Source organism: Protopterus annectens, chromosome 2.part1 (genome assembly GCF_019279795.1).
Source record: "Protopterus annectens isolate FY-2018-M chromosome 2.part1, PAN1.0, whole genome shotgun sequence".
NCBI classification, from domain to species: Eukaryota; Metazoa; Chordata; order Ceratodontiformes; family Protopteridae; genus Protopterus; species Protopterus annectens.
The window spans coordinates 223400819-223428753 of record NC_056729.1 but is presented as its reverse complement, the minus strand read 5'-3'; positions in this window follow the sequence as shown (position 1 = coordinate 223428753).

Below are 27935 nucleotides of genomic sequence, written 5' to 3'. Positions count from 1 at the left end.
ATAGGGCTGATGGCTGTCCAAAGGTACTTCTAAGTTGAATGATAGCAGGAATGCTAAAGTAGAGCACTGGGAAGTGTTGTGAGTGGGAAGGTCCTCAAAATACTTAATTCTACAAACATCACATGCACTACACACATACGCACACACACACACACACACACACACACACACACACACACACACAAACACACACACACACACGCACACAAACACACACACACACACACACACACCACTTACATTTGCCAGGGCTTGGATTAGAAACCCTACTTATCTAGTTATTTGTACTATAGTGCTACACAGTTATCACACAAGCTACAGAGCTAATAGGGCTGAGGGCTGTCCAAAGGTACTTCTAAGCTGAATGATAGCAGGAATGCTAAAGTAGAGCACTGGGATGTGTTGTGAGTGGGAAAGTCCTCAAAATACTTAATTCTACAAACACACACTTGTATACACACACACACGCACACACACACATACACACACACACACACACACACACACACACACACACACACACACACACACACACACACACACACACTTGGCAGAAATGAGAATAGAACCCCTGCCTATCTAGTTATTTGTACTATAGTGTTACACGGTTATCACACACACTACAGAGCTTATAGGGTTGACAAGTGTCCAAAGGTACTTTTAAGGTGAATGGCATTGGTTTACATTTAAAACTGCGTATTGCAGAAGGGCGAATACAACATTTCTGAAAGGCAGTCTGCAAAGTTTGCAAATGCCGAATGGAAAAAGGTTTGAATGTGCAATGACCGAATGTGAGATTCGCTCATTGCACATTTGACATTCTAGGGTGGATTGCACTATAGTGGGGATTGGGACATGGTTCCTTTCCCCACTGTAGTGTGATCTCGGAGTTAGAATAATAAATTAGGGGGTGTGGGGGTGCAGGGGGGCTTGCCCACCTGCTTTACACTTTTTTTTTTCTTCGACATTAATGTTTGAAAAACAGCTAATCTGCTTTTCAATTTGCTGTTTTTCGCACATTAAGGACTGTAAACATTTACAATTTTGTGGTTTCAAGTCACTCATATAAGCACTTGAACCACTGTGATTTGTAGTTTTAAAGGTAAATCATGACATCAGCAGGACTACTAAAGTAGGGTATTGGGAAGTGTTGTGGATTGGAAAGTCCTCAAAATACTTCATCCTAAAAACATATACATTTAAAAACACTTGCACATACACGTATACACAGACACTTGGCGAGAATAGAACCCCTGCCTATCTAACTATTTGCATTATATTGTTACATAGTTATTGCACACACCACAGAGCTTATAGGACTGGGGCTGTCCAATGGTACTTCTATGGGGAATGACATTGGCAGGACTGCTAAAGTAGGGCACTGGAAGTGTACTCGGTGGGAATGGCCTAGAACTATTTCACCTACAAACAAACACACACTTACATTTGCCAGAACTGAGATTAGAACCCCTACCTATCTAGTTGTTTGTACTATAGTGCTATGCAGTTATCACATAAACTACAGAGCTTTATAGGACTTAGAAGTGACCAATGGTACTTCTAAGGTGAATGGCATCAGCAAATCTTGTGAAGTAGGGCAATGGGAAGTGTACTGAATGGGAATGGCCTCTTAATACTTAAACCTACAGACACACACACACACACACACACACACACACACACACACACACACACACACACACACACACACACACACACACACACACACACACAGGCAGGTGATGTGATGTTATAACCCCCACCTCACTACTATTACACAATCAAGCTCATGTTCATGCTGGCAAGTGTGACTGGTTAAGACCAGTATGCCACTGTCAGCAGCAGGACACCACTCTACGCCATTCAGGGTATCCCTGTGTATGACTCACTCTGTGTGTGTGTCCTGTGTCTCTCTCTCTCTCTATCACTGTCTGTATGTCTCTCTATTCCCCACTTCTGTGTGTGTATGCTTGACATATTGTTATATGTTGCCCATATATATGTCTGTGTATCACATGCAACAGATGGAAATATATCACATATGGGTCACCTACAGCTAGCTGAGGGTAATCCAGTCTGATGGGTGTGTGGAGAGACAGTTATGGTGTACATAGCTGTCTGTATGCAATGACACATTTGCACAATACAGTTATATAGTCCGATGTGGGTTTTGACATGGGCTGTGATTCTCTAAGTGTAGAGCATGCCTAGTAAGACCTTCTATAGTAAGAGTGGGACACCATTCCAGAGATAGTTGTACTCTGGTCCGGGGTTGTGTTTGCTACAGCCATATCAGTCAACAGTAAACAGGAAGTTGCTAGGGGTACAGGGCTTGTTTTACCAGACATTTTCTGATATATCTGAAGTCTGCCACTGAAATGTATTCGTTCATTACCTAGTGACAGACATCTTCAGATCAACACAGTGCTTTACCAGAGGAATACAAAACAAGATGTATGATGCACAGACCAATATTATGAGCCCAACTATAGACAGTCTTGCCCAAAAAGGCTAGTTGAGAGGTGTGGCTGCAGCCGGTTGACTGATGAAGCTGTGTAAACAGTCCAGCAACTTGGTGATATACTGGCTAGGGAATCTCCTGCTTGTGTGGTATTCTTCTTACCCGAAAAGTCATATCTTGGTCCATACCTCTCAACTGTACAGTTTTTGGCAGATTGTCCAGGTGTTTGTCTAGAAGTTTCATCCAGTCTACATAAACTTGTGTTTTTATGGTAAGTTAGTTGCAAATAATTAAAGAATGATGTTATAAAATAATGAGAGATATTAGTGTTTCAGATATCATAACCTTCAGACAATTCCTGCTAATGCAAAACCTATTATTCTACCAACTTTCTCAGTTTGTAAGAGCAATATTTACAACATGTGCCTATCATTGGGCCTTTGCCCCACTTTTATTTATGACCTTGTCTAGATGTCTTGCTGTCAGAGGTTGAGAGGTATGGGTGTGAGTACAGAGTGCATTGTACTGTGCAGACATGTCCATTATATGTGTAGTATATTACACATAGCATTGTGTGACTTACAGGTATGTCAGTTTAGAGCAGTACAGAGTAATGTGGTGAAACACTGACAGACAGTTGTGTATTCGTTGATAGGTTGATATGACATTAGTAGGATATTGGCCCTGAAGCCCTTATAACCCACGCAGATGGGAGTATAGCCCTTGTTAAGACATGTCAGCACACAGAGCCCCTATCCAGCAGGGACACAGTTGGAATCACAGGACTGTATTTTGTGTTTCCCACGCACTTATACAGGGAGCACATTACTGTGGGTATTGAGGCACTTGGCTTAATGTGGACAGGGAGTATATTCCAAAGATGTGGAAGTGTGTGGGACACATATCTTTCACATCAACAAGCCATACTGATATCACAGACCAGATTGATGTTGCACCTATGGGTTGATTGAGTGGGCCTTGACTTTTAGATGTGCAACAGTCTCATCAAGACAGGGTCTGGATTGCTTTGATTGCCAGACAGGGGTCACCTCAGCAGAATCTGTATGGAATGGGGTAGAGGGATAGTGCTGTTAGTCTATCTGTGTTGGGCAAGTGTTTGGGGTAAGGCATTAGTGTCTGCAAGACCCTGGTGTGTGGAGTCTGCATGGTCTGTGGTATGTACATTTGTGGAGTTCTCATGTATTTTTGCCTCTGAGGTGTCCTTTGTTTAGGTTTTTGTTTTGTTGCAACCTCCACTTACATGGGTGTGTGTTGTGTATTTGCAGGTGATGTTTACTGACTCCATATGCTGCAAGGCACCTATGTCACTGCACAATTTGTTCTGGTGTGCACATTCTCCATTTGTCTGGCCAGTTGCTCCCCTTTCCCTTATGTGTGTCTCTTCGTCCTTCTGTAGTCCAGTCACAGGCTTTGCCCGCAGTGGCTACTGTTATGTATTTGTAATTCTGATGTGAGCAAGGTTGCTTATAACATAAAAATTGCTTTAGTGTACTGCCTCATCTGAACCCAAAATGAGGTCTGTCAGATATGACATGTTGTAATTCACTGATGTCCTGTAGCATAAACCAATGCTTATTAATAATCTGCATAACCAACCAGGTGTTTCTGAATATGTCAAAATACACCTAACTTCCTGTGCTTGCCTCCTATCAATATTAATGATAGAGGTACCTGACTGTTGAAAAAATGGTCTATTAGAAGTGAAACGTGTCTACTTGACTTCAATAGATGCTTACTCAGTGTCCTTCTTAAGATAGCCACATTTACAGAAATCACCATCCATATTTCCTTGTTGGTTGTCCATAGTCATATCAACTCTGTTAAGCCGGGCTAGTCTTTGCATCTATTTTTTTCTGTATTCCTGAAAATGAAAGGGGGATGCATGCTGGTATGATGTAAATAAGAATTCCTTTTCACTGCTTTCCTATGCAATTCAGTCTCAGTATTGCCAGCTGCATCCTTATATAACATCACATCTAGGAAAGTAATCTTGAAAAGTGAAAACTTATACTTAATCCTTAAAAAAGTGGTTGTATTATTAATATATTAAAAAAAAACCTTTCAAATTCAATTTGGGTACCTTCCCATATAGTAATCAAATCATCCATGAGCCTCTTATAGAGAGAAACTTGCTTGCTAAATGGATTACTTGCGGACAAAACACAACTTGTCTCTCCTATATACATTACAATATTCACATATGTGCTAGTGACATATGTACCCATCACTACACCTTTAACCTGAGGGAAAATACAAGTTTGGAAGACAAAAATGTTGTTCTCTAATACCAATAATAACAAATCACATATGAGATTAACCTTATCAATTGACAAATTAGAAAATGTATTTAAAAATGTTGGTACACCCTATATACCATCAACTTGTGGGAAAGACGTGAAAAGTGAGTTAACATCAAGTGTAACAAAAGAAAGTCCAGGCTGTAATTTACCAAATGACCAATCATAAAACTATGTTAAAAACATAGTGGTGTCCTTTAAAACTGTAACAGCCTTATCTAGTAATGGTCTCAACTGCTTGTCAAGAAACTTTGAAATGAGTTCGATGACCCAGCCTTGTGCTGACATGATGGGCCTCAACGGGGGATTTTCCAGACTTTTATGTAGCTTAGGTATGCCATAAATAAAAGGAAGTTTGGGTGTATTGACCATAAGATAATCAAATAGCTCATGACTGATTTATTCTCATCATGAATAACTGTTTAACCTGAAGAGCTATAGAATTAGCTCCATTTCTATCAATAACTTTATGATCACTGGTCTCTAACAGTAATTGCGTGCTTTCCAAATAAAAATATGTGTCAAGAACTATCACTCCACCTCCCTTATCAGCATTTTTATAGTTTCATAGTATAGTACTAGGCTGTCTGCCCTGGGGCATTTGTAAGCCTAGCCATAGTGATGTGGCTTTTGCCACCCCATGAAATGGTACAAAAAATGTACAGAATAAATTTAGAATACTGTGCCTCTGTCTAGTAGTGACACAAAGAAGGTCCCCTTATATAATAGAATTAGTTTACTGTGCCCCTGTCTAGCAGTGACACAGATGTGACCCCTGGGGTAAATTTACGATCTCCCATCCACTCATCAAGATTTCTCTTGAAGAGAGTCAGTGAGGGGCTCTGCCTAATACGAACTGGGATCTTGTTCCAAAGCATGGGAAGCCTCTGGGTTACGAATCTATCCCTCCAGCATGTCCTATTCATACTTGTGCCGAGGTTTAAGTCTTTAGCTCTCATGGTCCTGATGGATTTGGATTTTTTTAGGTGGAGCATGTCCATCAGATCCTGATTGGACATGGCCTTGTACGTCAGGCAGAGATCACCTCTGAGCAGACGGTATGCTACTGAATAGAGCTGAAGTTTCTTTAGTCTGGCAGAATAAGACATATGTTGGAGACCCTTGATCCTCTTGGTGAGGTACTTTTGTGGTCTCTCCAGCTGTTGGAAATGCCGGGTGAGGTACATACCAAATGGGGCATTGTACTCAATCATGGGTCTAATGAGGGAGGAATATAGGGGTACAATGACATCCTTGGATCTGGATGTGAATCCCTTCATGATGAGGTGTGCAAGGTAGAATGTTTTTCTAACCACTTTGGCAATGTGGGTGTCAAATGAGAGGTCGCTGTCGACTTGGGTCCCTAGTTCTCTGATTACTTTTTCCGTACTCAGTGGGTTTCTGTCTATGTGATAATTTGTGGGTACTTTGTTTTTCCCAAAGAGGATGACTATACATTTTTTGGCATTTAGTTTAAGGCCGTGGCTCCGGCACCAGTTGTCCATTTCTGTGAGGCCTTTTTGTAGGATGTGTGTGTCTGCTGGTGTATCGACTATGGCGCCTAGTTTGCAGTCATCTGTGAATTTTGTCAGCCACAGCCCTCCCATGTTTGCTTTAACATCTGAGAAATAAATGCCGAACAAGAGGGGTCCCAGGACAGATCCCTGTGGGACACCACTTGTGACTGGCTTTGAGTCTGACATTGCTCCAGCGATTTTAACTTTATAGGTTCTGTCCTTTAGCCAGTTTGCAACCCATCTAGTGACATAAGGGTTTACTTTTAAGCTGTTGAGCTTACCTATGATGCCTGAGTGGGGTATTGTGTCGAAGGCCTTAGCCAAGTCCAGGTATGCTGTATGGACTGCTTTGCCCTCATCAATGGCTCTACTGACTGTTTCAAAAAAGTCAACCAGATTTAAAAGGTAGGATCTGCCCTTTACAAAGCCGAACTGGGAGGGGTCAAGTGTCTGTAGGACCCCTATGTCTCTGTTTATGAGTTCCATAATGATTCTTTCCATAGCTTTGCAGACCAGGCTGGTTAAGCTAATGGGGTGGTAGTTTCCAGGGTCTGTAGAGGCACCCCCCTTGTGGAGTGGGACCACTGTTGCTGTACGCCAGTGTTCAGGTACATATCCCGAAGTAAGGCTAAGGTTAAATAGCATTTTTATGTGTGGGTTTAGCTCCTCTTGGAGTTCACGTAACACGCAACCCGGGATACCGTCAGGTCCCATTGATGCTGTGTTTTTTGCTTTGTTTAGGGCAGTACTCACTTGGACATCTGAGATGACAGGGAGATTACATTCAGCTGGGATAAGTATTTCTTCTTTTGCTGGTGAAGGAGGGGAGAAATTTGCACTGAACCTGTCAGCCAGAATGTTGGCAATATCTGTGGGTTCAGTGTATTTTTTTGTTGTTGTGAACCAACTCTGAGCATATCTGAGGGTTTCTGCCCAGGTTTCTAACATAGCTGAAGAAGGCTTTGTGGTTATCTTTAGTGTCCTTAGCGATTTTTCTCTCAAAGTTGGCCTTGGATGTTTTTATGAGAGAACGTAGTTTTCTGCTAACGTTGATCAGAGATGTCTTCCCTTCATGGGATTTTGCTCTGACGTGCAGTAGTTTCCTTCTTTTGTTATACATTTTGTTTATGGTTGAGGTCCACCAGACAGGACGCTTACCTTTGGTGGAGAGGGACTTGGATTTGTTTGGGATTGCATGATCCATGCATTCTTGGAGATGTCCATAGAAAGCATTTGTGAAGGATTCGGCATTGTGGGATGTGGTATCCACTGGCACAGTGGGCTTAAAGGATACCATCTCAGTCTTAAGAAGAGTGGAGTCTGCTTTTGAGAAGATTTTACTGTGGTCTTTTGTGCTGGGGGTGGAGGTGGGATATGTATATCCAGGGTGATTACTTTGTGGTCAGATCTCACTAGTGAGGGGTATACTTCCGGTGTGGAGCATTTTGTCCCCATTTTTGTGATGATCAGGTCTAGCATATTATCTCCCCTAGTGGGAGAGGTGACTAGTTGTTCCAGTGCATTTTAATTTATGAATTCCAGGAACCTTTGGGCTAGGTTATTAGGGCTAGAATAATGTACCCAATCTATGTTTGGGTAGTTGAAGTCTCCCAGTATGATGGTATTTTGTGATACATTCATATCCTCCAGTGTCTTCAGGAAGACTGAGTGGGGTTCTTGAGATTGGGAGGGTAGTCTGTAACATGCTACCAGTTGTATAGCAGTTTTGCCTATGGTTAGTTGCACCTGTATGGTCCCTGATGCTTCATGTGTTGCTACTAACCTGGAGGTGTGGGTGTCCTTGATGAATATGGACACTCCCCCTCCCATTGTGGTTCGGTTTGGGTTTTGGGGCCGAAAAGCATGATACGAGGTATAGCCTGGTAGTGCTGGGGTGCTCTCAGGAGCCTTGAACCAGGTTTCAGTTACTGCACAGACGTCGATGTTCTCCATGCTGAGGAGTGCATCAAGTGCCTGCATCTTGAGATTTAGACTTCTGGCATTGAGCAGCATTCCCCTTAGTTTTTTTCCATTTTTGTTTTCTAAGGAGGTGGGTTTGTCTTTTGAGCCTTGCCTAAAAAAGGCACTATGGGGGTGGCAAGAGCCTTAGCCAATATCCGGAAGCCCAGTGGTGACAGGTGTAAGCCATCCCTTGCGAAGCAGCGTGGCTTGTCCAACATGTCATCCCAGGCAGACAGACATTGGATCCCCTTAGAATGACCCCAGTACTTGAGCCAATTGTTAAAGCTGATCATCTTGTCTTTGTATTGGGGTATCATTCTTGGTGAGGGCAAGATGCTGCTCAGGGTCAGGGTCATACCAGCCTGGGCTATATAATCGGAGAGCTCCTCTATGTCTCTTTTCATGTAGTCCAGGGAGGTACGTCTCAGGTCATTCACGCCAGCATGGACAATGACGGGGTCATATTTGTACTTGCTTTGGAGTGACTTGAGTGCGTGTGTTATGTGGTGGATCCTAGCTCCCGATAGACAGCTCACAGTCACCTTCTCCTTGTTCAGCCTGGTCAGCGGGACATCAGTGTGTCTGACTATAGAGTCATCTATTACTAGTGTATCAGGCAAGGTGTTTGGCCTTAAGGGCTGTGATTGGTTGACATGCTGATTTATTGAAGTATGTGTTGCATGTGTTTTGTTTTGAGGTGGTGGATTTTTGGATGTCTGCTTTGGGAGCCTCTGTTGTTTTGGTAAGTTTTTTATTAGAGCCTCCGAGTATGTCTTTGTGCTTTTATGTGTTTGGTTTGCAGTTGTGGTAGGTCTATGTGGGACTGGGATTTTTGTGTGTGTGGTTGCCATCTCCTCCTGTCTGGTCATGCCAGCCCTGAGTTGAGAGAGTTCAGCCTCCAGTTTGGCTATATAGTTGCATCTCTCACATGTATTTGTGTTTGTTGGGAGGAGGAGAGGGTTGTCTGTGTACATGAGACAATTGTAGCATTGTCTCAAGATACCCAGATTGACCAGCTGAATTGGAGACAACGCCAGTAATCTACCACTCAACATGCTAGAACAGTATAAGGGAGTGCTGTACCTTTAAGGGAAGTGGATATTCACAGGGGTGGTAAGTAGATGTAGTGCTTTACTTAGTACGAGAGTGCTTACTTAGTAGAGAAGTATTGAGAACAAGTGCTAGGCTTATAATATAGTGAGTAGTCTGGTTATACTAAGAGTAGAGCTTCCTTAAGGGAAAATTTGAAGAGCAGACTTGGCGGAGCCAGAAAAAGTTTAACCTTGTTTAGCCGGCGCTGTGCTATGCGCACAACCGCGCAAAGCAGTGCAACCACGGATTTTAAACAGTGAACTACAAAAGAACTAGAAATGGTCAAAAACAACCAATTACTACAGCTTCTTGTGCTGAGATCACTTCCTACAGGGACAGGTAGGCTGCTCAAGGCTCCCCACTCCCACTGGTGAGCAAGGAAACTTCCTTCTATCCAAGTAAGGTAATGGACAACACAGGAACTACACCATATCCCAGAATACAGCAATGCCTGTAAACTGGTCTAAACTAGTTGAGGAGAGGCGGGAAAACAAGGATTATTTTTTTGTTTTTTTGTTTTTTTTTGGTAGAAACACACAGAAAATGCAGAAACAGTGATAAATTAGTTACACAGGCTAGCACACTTTAGTGGGCAGCCTCCACGGTTAAATTAAACAAACAACAAACAGACTTTTGATCAAATTCGACTAAAATGTAACTTTAAGTGCAGATTTTAAAATAATGCAGCAAACAGTTAAAACACAGTTCAAGCTAGTTCAGGGTAAGCTACAGAAGCTATTCCAAGTGAAAAAAAGCAAAGATACTTAAATCCAGAAAGTAGTCGCTTTTCTGAGTTCCCTGCTGCTAGGACCACTCTGCAGAACCACAAGGAGCTTGTCTGACAAGCTCAGGATTCTGTGACAATGATTGTGTAGCCTTGAACTGTTCAGCTGTTAAATTACAAAACTTATCGCTTTGCTTGGTACTGTAAAGTTTATATATGTCATTCTCCACCGCATTTTCAAACAATTGAAAAATCTTATTCGTATATGGAATGAATGTACTCGAACATTTGAGAATATCAGTATTATGTGTATTATTGTTACCAAAATAGAATTTTCAGATTTAAGTTTTGCATGAACTGTTTAAACTCTAACAAGTTAACAAGTACATCCACTAACTTTGAGGGGATGAATGTAAGGCCTCTACTAAGCAGAAACAGTTCATTGTCATTTATCACATATTTAGGAAGATTGAAAACAAGTCTTACTTCCTTGTCTGGGTCCTGGTTACAGCCCATTTCCTCAGGGTGGTTCCATTAATGTTGTTACCTAAACTTCTCATCCATGCTCTTGGTTTTGTTAGTAGTGAAGGCTGCTGTAACAATAAGGGAAAAACCACTGGATCCAATGCCTGTACATGATTTACATAAAAAATAAGAGGAGGCTCTAACATTACATCTCGGGAAGTGTTCAAAGATGCTGGAACTTGTTGAGCATTCTGATGAATGACTGGAGTATTTGGTGCAGGGGTGTTGTTCAGTAAGGTTTTAATCTCGCCTTGTCATTCACAAACCATTGGCTCAGGCATTCGAGTAGTATTGGTGCTTCCTCTATCTTTAGGCCAGACAAAAACATCCCCTGTTCAAAATTGGATAGATCCCTTTTAAGCTTCTTCTTCTTTGTCATAATCAGCTGTTGCTCAAAATGAGCTAGATGTTCCAAACTTATCATTAAGAATGCTTATTGATTTCAATTTTTGAGACTTGTTTGGAATACAAGGTTTCAACAACTGTGCATGACTCATTCTCCAAAGGGTGAAAAAAAGGCATTCAACAGCTCCATGTAATGAAATGAGCAGTTTAAATTAATCAGCTGCCACCTCCTGAGTAAACAGGATATCTATCTCTGTAAGTGGGCATAAGGTTGGGTCATGGAACTGATTTCAATTTCTTGACAAGCAGTTGAGACCATTACTAGATAAGGTTGTCACAGTTTTAAAGGACACCACTATGTTTTTAACAGTTTTATGACTTGCCAGTTGGTAAATCACAGCCTGGACTTTCTTTTGTTACTCTTGATGTTGACTCACTTTTCACGTCTATCCCACATGTTGATGGTGTAAAGAGTGTAAGAAAAAATTTTAGATATGTTTTCTGATTTTTCCGTTGATAGGATTAACATATGTAAATTGTTATTATTGGTATTAGAGAACAACATTTTTGTCCTCTGAACTTGTATTTTCCATCAGGTTAAAGGTATAGCAAAGGGTACACCTGTCACTAACACATATGCGAATGCTGTAATGTATATATAAAAGACTAGCTGTGTTTTGTCTGCAAGTAATCACATAAGCAAGCAAGTTGCTTTCTATAAGACGTTTGTGGATGATTTGTTTGTCATATGGGAAGGTTCCAAAAAAAATGGTAAAAGCACCAAACTTTCACTAAAACCAAGTCCAAGGTACTCAGGAAAGATACCACCAGCAGAGCAGTTCCAGTTCTGAACTAGAACTGCTCTGCTAGTGGTACCTTTCCTGAATACTTTGGACTTGGTTTTATATGGGAGGTACCCAAATCGAATTTGAAAGTTTTTAAAATATATTAATAATACAACTATATGGGCAGCCACGGTGGTGCAGCGGTTAGCATTGCTACCTCACAGCAAGAGGTTCTCTGGTTCGATCCTTGGTTGAGGTGCCTTTTGTGCGGAGTCTGCATGTCCTCCCTGTGATTGCGTGGGTTTCCTTTGGGTGCTCCGGTTTCCTCCCACATCCCCCAAAGACATGCTGTTGGTGGATTGGACACTCTAAATTGGGCCTAGGCATGTGTGCATGCATGCGTGTGCCTTCTGTGGAAAGTTGGGCGCCGAGCTGGCAACTCGACACCATAAAAGCTCCATTGCCAATCATGAGTGGACAAGTGATCCTCTGTTGTGACCACTAACCTGGAAAAAGCTGAAAGAAGAAGAAGACGAAGAATAGAACTATATTTTTAAGGTTTAAGTATGAGTTTTCCCCTTTCAAGATTACTTTCCTAGATGTGATGTTAGATAAAGATGCAGCTGGCAATACTGAGACTGAATTGCATAGGAAAGCTGTGAAAAGTAATTCTTATTTATATGTACCAGCATGCATCCCCCTTTCATTTTTAGGAATATAGTAAAAAAACAGATGCAGAGAGTAGCCAGGCTTAACACAGTTGATATGACTATGGACAAGAACAAGAGAATATGGCTGTGGATTTCTGTAAATGTGGCAGTCTTAAGAAAGACAGTAAGTTAGCATCTATTGAATTCAAGCAGACATGTTTCACCTCTAATAGACCATTGTTTCAACAGTCAGGTATCTCTATCATTAATAATGATAGGAGACAAACACAGGAAGTTAGGTGCATTTTGACATATAATAGAAACACCCAGTTAGCAAAGCAGATTAATAATAAGCATTGGTTTATGCTACAGAACATCAGTTAATTACAAAATATTATATCTGACAGACCTCATTTTGGGTTTAGATGAGGAAGTACGCTCAAGCAATCTCTATGTTATAAGGAACAACCAAAGAGTTATTTTAATGTGGTAGGTAATAAACATGGCACATATAGGTGCAATAGTTGTAATTACTGCAGGTACATATATGGTCAAAGATCCTTTAAGCATCCTGTCACTGGTCATGAATTTAATTTACAAGCCTACAGTAATTGTAATACTCAGAATGCTGTCTATATGGCCAGATGTGAAGCATGTAACTGTTATTATATTAGAAAAATGAACAGGAAGCTTATGGAATGCATTAGTGTCCAGTGTTCTGATATTAAGTGAAATGTCATCACCGATGCTCTTTATAAACTTATATTGGATGTTCATAGTTTTAAGTTTCTAATTTCAGAAGTGAGTTTAAGTCTTTACAAGGTGGGGACATTAAACCTTTTATTGAAATGAAGAAATGTGTTGGATATGAGAATAAAAGCACATTTACCACCTGGTTTAAATGGTGCTTTCACTTTAAAACCATTGCTTAGAGTCTTACATGAACAGGTGTAACCAGATGAGGTGGTCATATGATCAGTGAATTATATTATATAATTGCATTGCATTAATTGGATGACGTTGTTAGCTTGAAGAAGCCTTTGGCAAAAGTTTTAACTTGCAAATAAAGTATTAGTGTTTCCATGGTTCCAGTGCTAGTATTATTTCATTCATCATTCCATTAATTATAGCCCGATAGTCAAAACTGTAACAAACACTCTCCCCTCAAAAACAAAGAGGATGCTGAGAACCGAATGCCAAAAAATCAGCACATGCATTCTGTTGCTCCACTTTGAAACTATCACTATACCCTGCAGTCAAACAACCGCCAAGTGTTAAACACCCGTATTGCTAGTATTGCAAGCAATGCTAGTCAGGGCTAAATTACTAGTAAAGGACAAATATTCTGGTAACCAATAACTGCTTTAATCTTAATACATAGCGTATTTGCAGCATGGATGGCTGTTAAGGGGTGTCAGTGATACCTGAAGGGTAGATATTGTGGGATGTGTATGCATGTTCACCTATGTGTAGGATAAATACCCTCAGCAAGACATACAGATAAGCAGGATTACAATTAGGTAATGACTAGCTATGAGCAGTCATTACCGAGATATTGCTGCAAGTGGTTTCCATATCCACAGCAATCTGCCTGGCAAGGAAAAGACAGGGAACATCAGTGTCTCCAATGAATTGAAATCTCAGTATGGCGAGTTCTCACATATGGAGAATGGAGAGCTACTAAAGGTCATTCATTTTCATGGATGGCAACTCTTTGGGTAGGATAGTGCTAACTGAACCTACTGAGACTGTGAATGGAAAGATCTCATGGTGGACATAATTGCTGTCAGTGGCTATGTCTGCACTTATGACCAGGACTACTGTAGAGCAAGCAACATCAGCTGTGTAGCTGAAAAAAATTCTATCCAGCTTGCATAGGATGGTAAATCAAAAGGAGGTGGACCGTTGGTCAAGCTATCTCTAACAGGCACAGAGGAGATTCTGTCCTCCATTAGAGGCACAGCAACATCCTCACATTCCCTCACTGTGGTGCTGGATATAAGAGCAATGTCCCCCTAGAATGTCAATAGAAAATTCTCCAGGTCGGTACTGTCATATTTGCATTAATGTAGAATTAATTTTATTTATCCCATTACTCATGCTCTAAGTAATGTTGTGTGTTTTGGGTATTACTGGGCTAGCTGTAGTACATCCTGTAAGGCACTTTATGATATGAGATATTTACCTTAACTGTTTGAAAGCACTGTTGTATTACATCTGTCATGAACCTGCTATTTTAAGATGGCGACTATCATGACCATGAATGGCCTCGATCATGGTTATGCAGTGCTAGCACATCTCAGTACCATCTGCCACAGACCTGAATTCGACCAGTAGAGGACATCCCTCACATCTTGGCAGTCATTGCAGAGACATATCTGGTAATGGACAATATTCTCAGTCACACGGAATGCCACTATTAAGCCAGGAGTATGGTGCAACCCATACAAATACTGATAGAGAGCACTGCCATGAATGCAAGCACACACACACACAGGATGCCTAATAGTGAGTCATGCATGGGCTATACCTGTAGAGTAGATCAAACTGCAGTGTTGCAACTACTTCTGAAGCTGTGTCTTGGCATACATACAGTTTTGTTTTTATTTTATTTACAGCTTGTTTACCAGGATAGTCCATTGGACCAAAAGACTCCATTTTCAACGGAGTCCTGGGGATAAAAGCTCCAACATGGTTAAAAACTAGACATTATACCAACAAAAGATATTACATAGTTTTAAAACATAATAGTATGCAAAAAATGAAAATCGTATTACAAAAATGATTTTTTTTTTTTAAATATATAATGGTGTAACATGCACCAGCAAGAGAAAAGACGGAATGTTTAGGGTGATAGGAGAAGGGGGAGCAGGAGTAGAATGTATGAGGAGGTCAGGAGGGAATTGGCTAGAAGGTAGAATAAGTACTAAGTGGGGATCAAGGCTGTAGTAAGTGAGAGGGTGGGAGATGGATAAGAGAGGTAGGAAGAAAGTGAGGAGAGGTAGACAGAAATCAGGAGGGGTGAGAGCATGAACATTCCCAGTGAGATGAGAGGTGGGAATGGAGTAGGGTCTTGAAGGAAGAGTGGTTATTGATGGTATGAATTTGTGGAGGAAGAGAATTCCAGAGCCTTGCTAGAGAGAAAAATATGAGATATGTTTGCCTGGAGTGCGTACAGGTTTGAATAGTTCAAGCAAGTTCTGATTGTTGGACCTGAGTAATCTGTCTGTTTGGTGCACTTTGAGAGTGGAGGTGAGAGAAGGGCAGAGAAAGGGTTTAAAGATGAGTTTATGTGCATAAATAAGCTGGCTGTAGGAGAGATAGTTGGGCAGTTCAAGGCAATTTAGTATGTGGAGGGCATTACAGTGGTGGGTGGAGGATCTGGTTCCATAGGCAAACTTTGTGATTTTGTTTTAACAGGAAGTTAGTTTTGTCTTTAGAATGAATTGAAGGTTAGTAAAGAGGGAGGCACCATACAAGAGGGAGGAAATAAGGAAGGTAGTAGACAGTACATGTCTAGTTGAGGGATTAAGGTACCAGTTTTGACGATAAAGCTTGCCTAGTTTTTGGTGGGTTTTCTTTATGTTTTTTTGAAGACAAGTGTTGAATTTTAAGTGATCATTGATAAGAACGCTGAGTAGCTTTGCATGAGGTACAATTTCAATAGACATATTGTTTTGACTAGTTATGAGGAAGGAGTTCTTGTCAATTGTGGTACATTTTGTGGGGGTGAATGTCATAACTTTAGTTTTGGAAGTATTGAGTGCTAAGTGATTATTTAACACCCAGCACTCGGTTGAAGAGAAGGCTTCTTGAGTTAATGTCTGAAGTTTGGGGAGGGATTCAGCGGAGAAGATTGTAGAATCATCAGCATATTGGATGAGCTTGGCATTAGGAATACACTGGTGGAAGTCATTTATGAATATGTTAAATAGTAGAGGGCCTAATATAGAACCCTTTGGCACACCTGTTGGAGTATTTGGGAAGTAGGAAGTACAGTTTTTCCACTTGATGTCTTGTTGCCAGTCAGAGAGGTAACTGGAAAACCAGTTGATAGAGGAGGTAGATAGATTAAGATTGGAAAGTTTAGACAAGAGGAGGGTATGGGAGATAGTATCATAAGCCTTGGATAAGTCTAGCAGGAGGGTAGATATGATATTACTGGTGTCACATGTGGAATTGGTGGTTTCAAGGAAACAAAGGAGAGCGGTGGTGGTGCTGTGTCCAGATCTAAAACCATGTTGTGTCGGGGTTAGGATGAGGTTGTCTAGGAGGTAGGGTAGTAGTTGTAGATGAATACATTTTTCTAGAATTTTAGAGATAGGGGAGAAGATGGCAATGAGATGGAAATTAGGGATGTTGATATTGTTAGCCGCTTTGTGAAGGGGAATGATGAAGGCTTTTTTCCAGAGTAGTGATAAAAAGGATTCTTGAATTGATCAGTTTACTAGGATGGAGATGGGGAAGGCTAAGCCATTGGCAGCAAGCTTGAGGAAATGTGGGAGATTATCTGGGGCATTTGGACATGGTTTCAATTTTTGTAGGAGTTTTTTATGGTAGACATAAGTTTGAGAGTAAAGGTGGAGGGGTTGGAAGTATTGGTGGTAGTGGAGGGTGTGTTGAGGGAGGTAGGAGAATGCAGGGAAGGTATATCATTTGTGAAAGATGTGGTGAGTTTGGCTATTGAATCTATGAAGAAGGAGTTAAATTGGATAGCTAAGGAGAGATCAAAGGCATTAGGATCTGGGAATGGGTTTACATTTTTACCAGGATAGAGGAGGGTGGAGATACTTTTGGGGTTAGTATTGTGATTATTTTGAAGTAAGACGAAGTAAGATTTCTGGTCAGAGGCTATGTGTTGTTTGACATTGTTACAGAGTTGCTTATAATCAGTCAGGGAGGAGGAAGTTTTGTATTTCTGGTAATGTTTCCATGCTTTGTCCAGGAGGTGCATGAGGGTTATTGTCTGTTTGGTTATCCAAGGATGGTATTGTGTTTCACTCTTTTAAACAGTAGTCAGCACGAAATATCCCAAATATGTGACCACGATCCACACAATTCTCTTTTTGTAAAAACAAGTTTTTATTACAAAAGACACCTTGACACGATATTGTTTAGCGCTTTCATGTATATCAATACACTTCTTCAGAACAAAATAGAATGCTAAAACAACAGTTTAAATAGTTGAATAACCGCCAAAATTTCTTCCTAATTAGATATAATGAAGTAAATCACCCTTCCCATTTAAAGCGACAACATCTAATTCATTGCGCTTTAAAATCTTTAGTGCACCAAAACTACCATTGCATACTATGCTTCATGTAAAGTTAGTTAAAAATATATATTGTTAAAAATATATCATAAAAAAATGTTGTAAGTATGTACAGTGAGACAAAGTACCAAAATGGCAATACATCAATAAAAAATTGTTCGTTGATCACAACAAATATTACATGTGTAAAATTAAATGCCATTATGGTACATATAAATTCTAAAATATTATGCTCAATGAAGTTCAAATTGCCATTGGTACTGAAATATAACCAATGTGCAAACAAAATATTGTAAAAAACATTTTTCAACAAGAAAAAAATATATGTATGTGTTTATGGATGAACTGAAATACATAAAAGTACTATACGTCCATAGACAAATGCCAACCTCCTAATATGATTAAATTGTATATACTGTCCACTATTCATATATATTTTCTATGTGTTTTTTATAAGTGGCTTGGTGGGTTGACCTTTGCAGGATTTATGATCATACATATTGCATTAAGAAAAAAGATGAGAACAATGCTCTGTTTCGTCATATTGCCAGTAGTAACACTTGCAAGAAGTTTAAGTTTGCAATTTTGGAAACTGCAAAGGTCAACCCAAGAGGTGGCGACATAAAAAGTTGGGTGGGTGAGAAGGAAATTAAATGGCAACTTAAGTTAAATGCTGCATGTTTTCCAGGTTTGAATGAGATGATCCCCACCAAGCCACTTATAAAAAACACATAGAAAATATATATGAATAGTGGACAGTATATACAATTTAATCATATTAGGAGGTTGGCATTTGTCTATGGGCGTATAGTACTTTTATGTATTTCAATTCATCCATAAACACATACATATATTTTTTTCTTGTTGAAAAATGTTTTTTACAATAATTTGTTTGCACATTTGTTATATTTCAGTACCAATGGCAATTTGAACTTCATTGAGCATAATATTTTAGAATTTATATGTACCATAATGGCATTTAATTTTACACATGTAATATTTGTTGTGATCAACGAACAATTTTTTATTGATGTATTGCCATTTTGGTATTTTGTCTCACTGTACATACTTACAACATTTTTTTATGATATATTTTTAACAATATATATTTTAACTAACTTTACATGAAGCATAGTATGCAATGGTAGTTTTGGTGCACTAAAGATTTTAAAGTGCAATGAATTAGATGTTGTCGCTTTAAATGGGAAGGGTGATTTACATCATTATATCTAATTAGGAAGAAATTTTGGCGGTTATTCAACTATTTAAACTGTTGTTTTAGCATTCTATTTTGTTCTGAAGAAGTGTATTGATATACATGAAAGCGCTAGACAATATCGTGTCAAGGTGTCTTTTGTAATAAAAACTTGTTTTTACAAAAAGAAAATTGTGTGGATCGTGGTCACATCTTTGGGATATTTCGTGCTGACTACTGTTTGGATCGTTGGACCCTCAGATATCTTTGGTGTTAGTAGTTTCACTCCTTTAGTTCTAGGGGGAGCAAAGCTGTTTAACAGGTTGATGAATGTAGTATCAAAGTAAGTAACAGCATTATTCAAGGGCAGGGATTTTAGGGGGTTCCAGTTTATGTGTTTTAGAGAGTCGGAGAAGGTTTGTGGATTGAAGTTTTTCATAGAGCAAGTGGATATATAATTATGATATAGATGTAGAGGGGAGTAAGAGCGATGGGTGAATGCAGGAAGATGATCGCTAATAGGGTCTGGAATGGAACAACTATCAGAGATAGTATGGAGGTGAGAACCTAGTATCCAGTCTAGAGTGCTACTGGAGGAGCTGTCCTTAGACGGTCTAGTAAGTGAGTTAATAAGCTGGGTGAAGTTATATAGGTTTACATTTTGGGAGGTTGTGAGTGATTGAATGATAGTCCAATTAATTTTAATGTCGCCCATGATTATAGTTTCATTTTTTATGTTTGAAAACCAGGAGAGGATTTCCTCAACAATAGGGGTGTTGTTGCTGGAGGGAATATATAGGGCAACCATACATATGTTTTTGTGTTTGTTTATCTTTACTAGGGGCAGGGTTACACTGGCAATAGCATATTGGGGTATGGTCTTAGTATAGGGCGTCACAGATAAGGAGGAAGAGAAAAGTAGAGCTACTCCACCACCTTTCTTGTGGGCTCTGTCATTTCTTAAGATGCCATAGTTTGGAGGAGTAATTTCAGGGTCAGTTACAAGGGGTTTTTGCCATGTTTCAGAGATAGAGAAGCGATAGACAGAATGTCAGGGTGGTTGTGGAGGAGACAGATGTGGAAGTTGGGAATTTTGTTGCACTAGCTTTGGTATTACAAAAAGAAGAGATTTATGCAGGTGGGATTGGGTGATAGGGGTGGGATGGTAGGCTGAGTGGCAGAGGGTCCAGGGTTTGGATAGATATTGCCAGAGAGAAGTATAGGTTCATAGGTTCATAGGTTGGTACTAGGCTATCGGCCCTAGGGCCTATACAAGCCTAGCCATAACAATTCCCTGGCTATTTCTTCCCACAGTATTTACTTCCCTGGACCCCTGTCTAGTAGGGCAACTGACGTGAACCCTGGGGTGAATTTCCTATCTCCCATCCAATCATCAAGGTTCCTTCTGAAGATGGCCAAAGAGGTGCTCTGCTTGACATGTATGGGCAGTCTATTCCAGAGTCTGGGATGTCTCTGGGTCAGGAACCTATCCCTCCAGCATGTTTTGTTCATTGTGATGACAATGTTTAGATCCCTGGAGTGGGTGTCCCTGAGGGATTGGGATTTCTTTAAGTGTAGCATGTCCAACAGCTCTGGGTTTGACATGGCCTTGTATGTTAAGCAGAGATCACCTCTGAGTAAATGATATGTGACAGAGTATAAGTGGAGTTTTTTTAGATGGTCAGCATAGGGCATCTGCTTTAGGCCTGTGATTCTTTAGTGAGGTATTTCTGCGGCCTTTCCAGTTGTTGAAAATGTCTTGAGAGGTACATACCAAATGGGGCATTGTATTCTATAATGGGTCTAATGAAGGATGAGTACAGTGGGACAATGACCTCCTTTTTTCTGGATGAAAAGCCCTTAGTGATGAGGTGTGCCACATAGAAGGATTTCCTGACTGTTGTGGTGATGTGATTATCAAAGGTGAGACCATTGTCCACCTGTGTTCCCAAGTCTCTTTTCACACTTTCTGTGCTTAGTGTACTGCCACCTATGTGGTCACTTACTGGTACATGTTTTTTCCCAAAGTGGGTAACTATACATTTCTTGGCATTGAGCTTGAGCCCATAGCTCTGGCACCAAGCATCTGTTTCTGTAAGGCCCTTTTGTAAAATATCTACATCATTTGGGGATTCAATAATGGCTCAAAGTTTGCAGTCATCTGCGAACTTTGTAAGCCAGAGTCCCTTATTAATGGCCTGTACTTCAGAGAAGTAGATGCCAAACAAGAGCGGTCCCAGGACTGAACCCTGAGGTACTCCACTTGTCACTTGTCTGGAGCTAGATTTGGAGTCAGCTAATTTTACAGTGTGGATTCTGTCAGTTAGCCAGTTGGCAACCCATCGAGTGACGTAGGGATTAATGCCCAGCTTAGTAAGTTTATCTATGATTCCAGAGTGGGGGATGGTGTCAAAGGCCTTGGCAAGGTCCAGATAGTCTGTGTGGACCACCTTACTGTTGTCCATGGCTCTGGAGACTGATTCAAAGAAGTCAATCAGGTTCAGGAGACAAGATCGTCCCTTCATGAACCCAAACTGCGTGGGGTCCAGGGTTTGAAGGTTGCCAATGTCTTTGTTTATAAGTTCCATGATAATACATTCCATGGCCTTGCAGATCAGGCTCGTCAGACTGATGGGGCAGTAGTTCCCAGAATCCAAGGTGGATCCCCCCTTATGGAGTGGGATAATTGGAACTGTGCACCACTCAGTGGGCACGAAGCCTGAGGTGAGGCTATGACTAAACATGACACTTAGGTGAGGTGCCAGTTCATTTTGTAGTTCATATAGTACACAGCCTGGGATGTTGTCTGTTCCCATAAATGCTGTATTCGTAGCTTTGTAGAGTGCATTTTTTACCTGTGTGGCCATTATTACCGGACTTTGGCAATCTGTCGATACTGAGATGGACCCTTTAGGGTGTGAGAGGGGGGGTGAAGTTTGCACTGAATCGACCTGCCAGAACATTGGCAATATCCTTGGAATCAGTATATTTAATGCCATTCTGTTGTAACTCAGAGCAGCTTTGAGCATTGCCATTTAAATTCTTGACATAGCTATGGAATGCCTTGTGGTTGTCTTTGGAATCTTTGGCAATTTTATTTTTGTAACTAGCTTTGGAGGATTTTATGAGGGATCTCAGCTTCTTACTGAGGCTGGTAAGGGAGTTTTTTGCATCCTGGGATTTTCCTCTTTTCTGCAATAGTTTCTTCCTTTTGTTGTAAAGTTTGTTTATGGCAAGGGACCACCAGATTGGCTTCCTATTTTTGGAGGAGAGTGTCTTGGTTCTATTGGGGAAGGCACGATTCATGCATGAGTAGATGTGCTCATACAGTGCCTTAGTGTAGAGATAAGTTGAAGTAGGTGGGAGAAAAGGTATTTAGAGTACTCAGTAACTGGGTTTGGATCAAGGAGAGAATTAAGGTTGGGAGTGACTGGAAAGTGGGTAGAGGTTTTGTTAACAGGAATGGGTCACTTTAAAAAAGTGACATTTATTTTAATTGTAGGGGATAGGGAGAGATGAGATTTGTGGGGGGTGACTAATGCTTATGGTAAGTAGAGGTAATGTGGAAAGGGGGGAGTGAGATATGTCAGGTAGATTGGTGAGTAGGTAGAGGCAGGAGAAGAGGAGTGGAAAAAGTATTTGAGGAAGAATGTGTGTAGGCTTGAGTTGCATAATTGTGCAATGGATGTCTCCAGAGTTTATGGGAAGAAGACTTTATGGTTGGGGCTTAAAAGATAAAATTGGTGTCTAATTGGAAGGAATAATGAGATGAGTAGTAGTGGTTTAGGTGGAAATGGAGGGGGTGGAGTTAAATTGGAAACAGGGTGGGTAATAGGAGAGAGATGTAAAGATGGGTGGGGAGAATTGTGATAGAGGAAGAGGTGTAATTGAGTGAGTTGGAGAGGGAGTGGTCTTAGGGAGTAGAAGTGTAGATGCACTGGGGGCGGGTGGAAATTGGTGGCATGGTAGGGAAGTAGACTAACCCTGGAGGGCAAACAGAGTGAGTAGACCCAAGGAGGAGGGAAGAATCCCAAAGAAAATCAGTCAGTGGTTTGAAGTCTAACAATGCAGCGTTCCAGTAGCTAACAGAAACAATGCAGGACACTATGAAATGCTAAAGTATGGGTTTACAAACTAACAGATGTCTAGCTAAGTGACAGCAGCAGAATGAATGTTATAGCATAAACTGTAGTGCAGACTACAAAATGCCTATCTAGCTGAGTGCAAAATATAGCACAGATATTAGTACATAAGAGTTTATACAGTATTAGGTACCAAAAGAGTTGCGAACCATGCAGAGTCTATACGAATCAGAAAATAAACAAAAACAGTTGGTGTTGTTACAGTATTTCCGAGAATGCACATATGATAACAGAACAGGATGCAAGGCTTTTCAAGTGGAAAATTCAGGAAACACTTACTGACAGGCGAGACGAGCAAGCTAACTGCAGGACCGTGCGATGGGTTAGGGAGCAATTTAAAAATGGCACCACAGTTAGCACCACTATGATATAACTTTGGAGAGGAAGTTACCTGAAGGGAGGAGGGGACAGGGAGGAAATAATAGATGGTAAGGTGGGGAAAGTAAGGAGGGGTATGGACCTGAGTAAGAGGGAAGAATCCCAAAGAAAACCAGTCAGTGGTTTGGAGTCTAGCAATGTAGTGAAGCTTCAGAAAACTTCTCTCAAGATGTTTTCTTGCTCTTTTTTTCTTTGTTAGCCTTTGCTTTTATTTATGTAATTAATTAAAAGTTGTCTGAAATTCAGTAAGGGAGGCACTGGTTTGCCTTAGCACTAGGGTGTAGTGAGCCAGAGGGGAATTTTTGTTGGAAAAAGAAAGAAATTCTGGGGCACAGAGTGAAACATAGAAATTAATGATTTGGATATACAGACTAAAGCAAGACTGGGGAAAATGCTATTAAATTGGCAAGTATATAGGGCTAGACTTGCAGGGAGTGGATATAAACCGATGGTGAATGCTGCCACCTAGTGGTGAGATATTAAGAGATGTAATAATGCTATCAAAAAGCAGGGAGGGGAAAAATAGAAAAGGGGAGGGATGGAAAGGAAAATAAGGACACTCATATGTGCAGAGACACACACACACTCACACACACACACACACACACACACACACACACACACACACACACACATACACATGCACACACACACGCACACACCCATACCCACACACCCAGACACCCAAACACCCACACAGACATTACCACTACAGCCTCCAGTGCTTCACACTCTCAGACACCCAGAGACAGTGATCCTTCATAAAGCTTTTTGCAACAGTACCCCCTGTAAAGATCATACACATGTTTTCTATTCACTGGCTACAGTGCTCATGCAATTCCATGTGGGCCCTCTCCACCAGTGCAAATGAAGATAGATGTGCTCTGCTCTTTGTAATTTGTTACTTAGGCTGCCAATATTTGATGCATGGTGTGGCCAGCCTATGTATTGATAACACAGTCTATAGATGGATTTGTATGCATTACTTTTGCTGTACTACATATCCGGTGACATGTGTTGAGGCTGTGCATAAGCCACTTACCATTTTCCCAGTGTCATGGAATGCTGCATCTGCCTCCATCTAGCATTTACATTCCCATCTACTGGTTCCTCCACTGACTCCTCATCTGGATCAGTCTCCACTGCCTTGTGTGCTGGCTGTTCCTCCTGCAATTACACCCCCCAACTCCCTACTAAGATATTGTGTCACACTGCATATACAGAAAAAATTTTAGCGCATGTGGCAGGGACATACTCCAGAACACCCCCAGATATATCCATACAGTGACAGTGTACCTTCAAAAGCTCAAACAAATGTTCCAGAATGAACATGGTCTGTGATAGGTCATAGTTATAGTCCTGCTGTATTTCATTCTGTGGATTTTAGATCAGTGTCATCAGTCAGGGATCCAGAAAATATTCTGCATTATCAATAAGGTACCCAGAAAGAAATCTTCCCCTCACTAACTGCCAGTAGAAGTCACACGTCCTAATTGTGTGAGTAGTGGTAATTGCTTTTTTGACCTGCTGACTTGTTGACAAATTGTAAATAATACACTATGAATTACATACCACCTGGCAATTAATAATGCAATATTCTTTACAATTTGCATACCTTCTTCCCAGGTCCTCAGATGAGACTTTTATTTTAATATATGTGCAAACTATACTCCTCAGAACCTCAAGAAAATGAGCTATATTTTAAAAATCAAACATGGTGTTTGCTATCTTTTCTGTCATACATAGAAACCACATATGATCTCCCACATACAGCATTAAGACAATGAGAAATCGATGGAGTATTCTAGAAACAGATGCCTGAGAAACTTCCACTGTGACACTAGATGGTCACTGATAGGTCTCTGTAGCTTGTATGCATAAATTCACACATCCATTGGGATAGGTAATCCTCAAATCCCACAGCTCAATGGATAAGGCTGACACAACACTATAAGCGTCTGCATACTGTCCCTATGCACATGGTTCCAGTTCATAATGTTGGTGTTGTGGTATCCATGAAATGCTAAGTGAGACGATGACTGTACAATCATAACTTGCACTAACATAATAATAGGTTATTGCATATATTCATTAAGTAATGCTGCAGCAACAATAAACATATTTCCATGGTTCTGTAGCTGGAACATGAAGTTTCAACTGCATTCAATAACACTGGTGCGAGGGTAACACGTCGCCCTCTTTATACATTTTTGCATCACTCTTCCATCTTGGTTTACCATATTTACATAAACAGTGCCACTCATTTTAATAGAGTTAATCATTGTTATTGGCTTGTACATTGATTAGCATATATTGTGTCCAGCTCTTCTGCTGGGCATTCACTTCTTATAATATGTACGTCTCTGAATGGCCATTTGTACAAAATCGCTTACCTCAATGTGTTTCATGTTTCAGAATCTTAAGGAATAAATAATATATTTACTGCATCCTATCAAGTGATATATAGCTTGAGTACCTATCATACATGCATCATAACTATGTATACATACTAACTCAGAGAATTATATACCTCAGAGAAGAGTTGATACTCCAAGATACAGCAATTTCAGGGTTAGTATATATATTGCCCTGTTATACCTCTTAAATTATCCATTTTTCGACAATGGCACTTATGGTCCATGAACATAAACTGGCAATCTCACTATATGTAGTTAAACCTATGGTCATGCTATTTTGATGATTTGACCCTATTTCATCTCTTCTTTTTGCATTCCCTACTAGGATTTCCAAGCCTAATATTTTTACATTTCATTTAACATGGATATAATGCAGTCAGATGTGAAAATCATTTCTAAAGTTTTATAAGAATAATGTGTGAACCTTTGCTATAAAAAGCAACTCAAATAGTTAAATGGGAGAAAATGACTGCATGTACAAAATGAAGGCAGAGAACTAAATGAGTATCACTTGTCACACCACAAATCATAATAAAGAGCATAGTAAATTATCCTTTAAAAACATCCCTCTATCACAGCATGAGAGATGCAAAGACATATCTGACAGCAGCTGTGTAGACATATAATTATGATGTGATTTCTGGATGTCATGGTCTTAAATTTTCCAACTGGTGATATGAGGTATGGATATATTAATGATGTAGAAAGTAGCCTACAGTAACGAAAGATAGCATTTTACTCTAAAACATTCTTGTGATTTATAATTAAAAATAAGTAGACACTCCATCAACACTTCATGTTTCCTTTGCCTGGGTGTTTAATTAATATAGTACGTTCTGGAGTTAAAATGCTTCTTAAGGTGTGTAAAGTGTTATTGGAGAGAGAAGTTTAACTTCATCAGTTTCTGTCATGAGCTGCTAATGAGATGAACACTTTTTCAATTCCTTAGAAATGAATATGAAATATTTTGTTTGATTTTTGAAAGTAGGTAAAGGTTTTTTGCTATTTACTCTGAGTGAATCATCCTTTAGCATTCAACTATACTACTTCATGAAAATATGAATCCACAGAAACAGGCTAATATGTTGATTAATCAGTGTGTCTGTGAGTCATACCTCTCAACATCCTAGAGCTGAAAATATGGACAAAGCCATAAATAACAGGGGGACAAAGGCCCAAAACTAGGGGCAAGTTTTAAATATTGCCCTTGCAAACTTAGAAAGCTGATGGATTAACAGGTTTTGCATTAGCATAAATTTTCTGAAGGGAATGAAGACTGAAACTTATATGTTTGCTCTTATTTTCTGACTTCAATGTTCAATAATTTGCAATGTTTTGCTATAAAACCACAATTTTATGAAAAACAGTTCAAAAATATGAGACAAAAATCTGGACATTCTTTGAAAATCTGTACAATTCAGAGGTATGCTGTGTGTGTGCATGTGTGTGTGTGCGTGTGTGCGTGTGTGCGTGTGTGTGTGTGTGTGTGTGTGTGTGTGTGTGTGTGTGTGTGTTTCCATGTTTGTGTATGTCTGTGTGTGGGTGGGTGTGGGGGGCTTGTATTTGTGTGTGTTTGTGTGGGATTATGTGTCTACCTGTGTGTCTTGCCAGGAAGTAGAATTTTATAATTTAAAAGTAGATAAAAATCATTTTTTTAATATTCAGTACCACATTGGGTGTAGCAGTAAAATAGAGCAGAATTACAAAACACATTGTCATTTAAAATGCTGTCATAAATTAATACTCTCTACTTATCATAATTAAGATTATTTTCTTAATGCATTCAGCTGTGCAGGAATATATTTAGAGATAATGTCTCTTCTGAAAAGCTGCCCAATTATTTGGACACAAATCATTCTAAAGTAGCTATAATGCACATGTCACGTCAAGTATTCTAATATATAGAAAAATAGAACAGCAAGATTAAATACAGATTTATACCAGCTGTCAGCCTTACTACCATCAAGTTATTTAGCATTGTATAGTGAAGTTACATTTCATGCTATTAGTTTGCTGAATAAAAATAGCAATTTTTCATGATATATATGCATTTATCATTTGTGATTAACAGACGCACACTGATTGTTACAATATAACCTGGGTTTCAGAAACGTGGCTTACATGGCCATAAAATGGATAATGCTATCAAGTC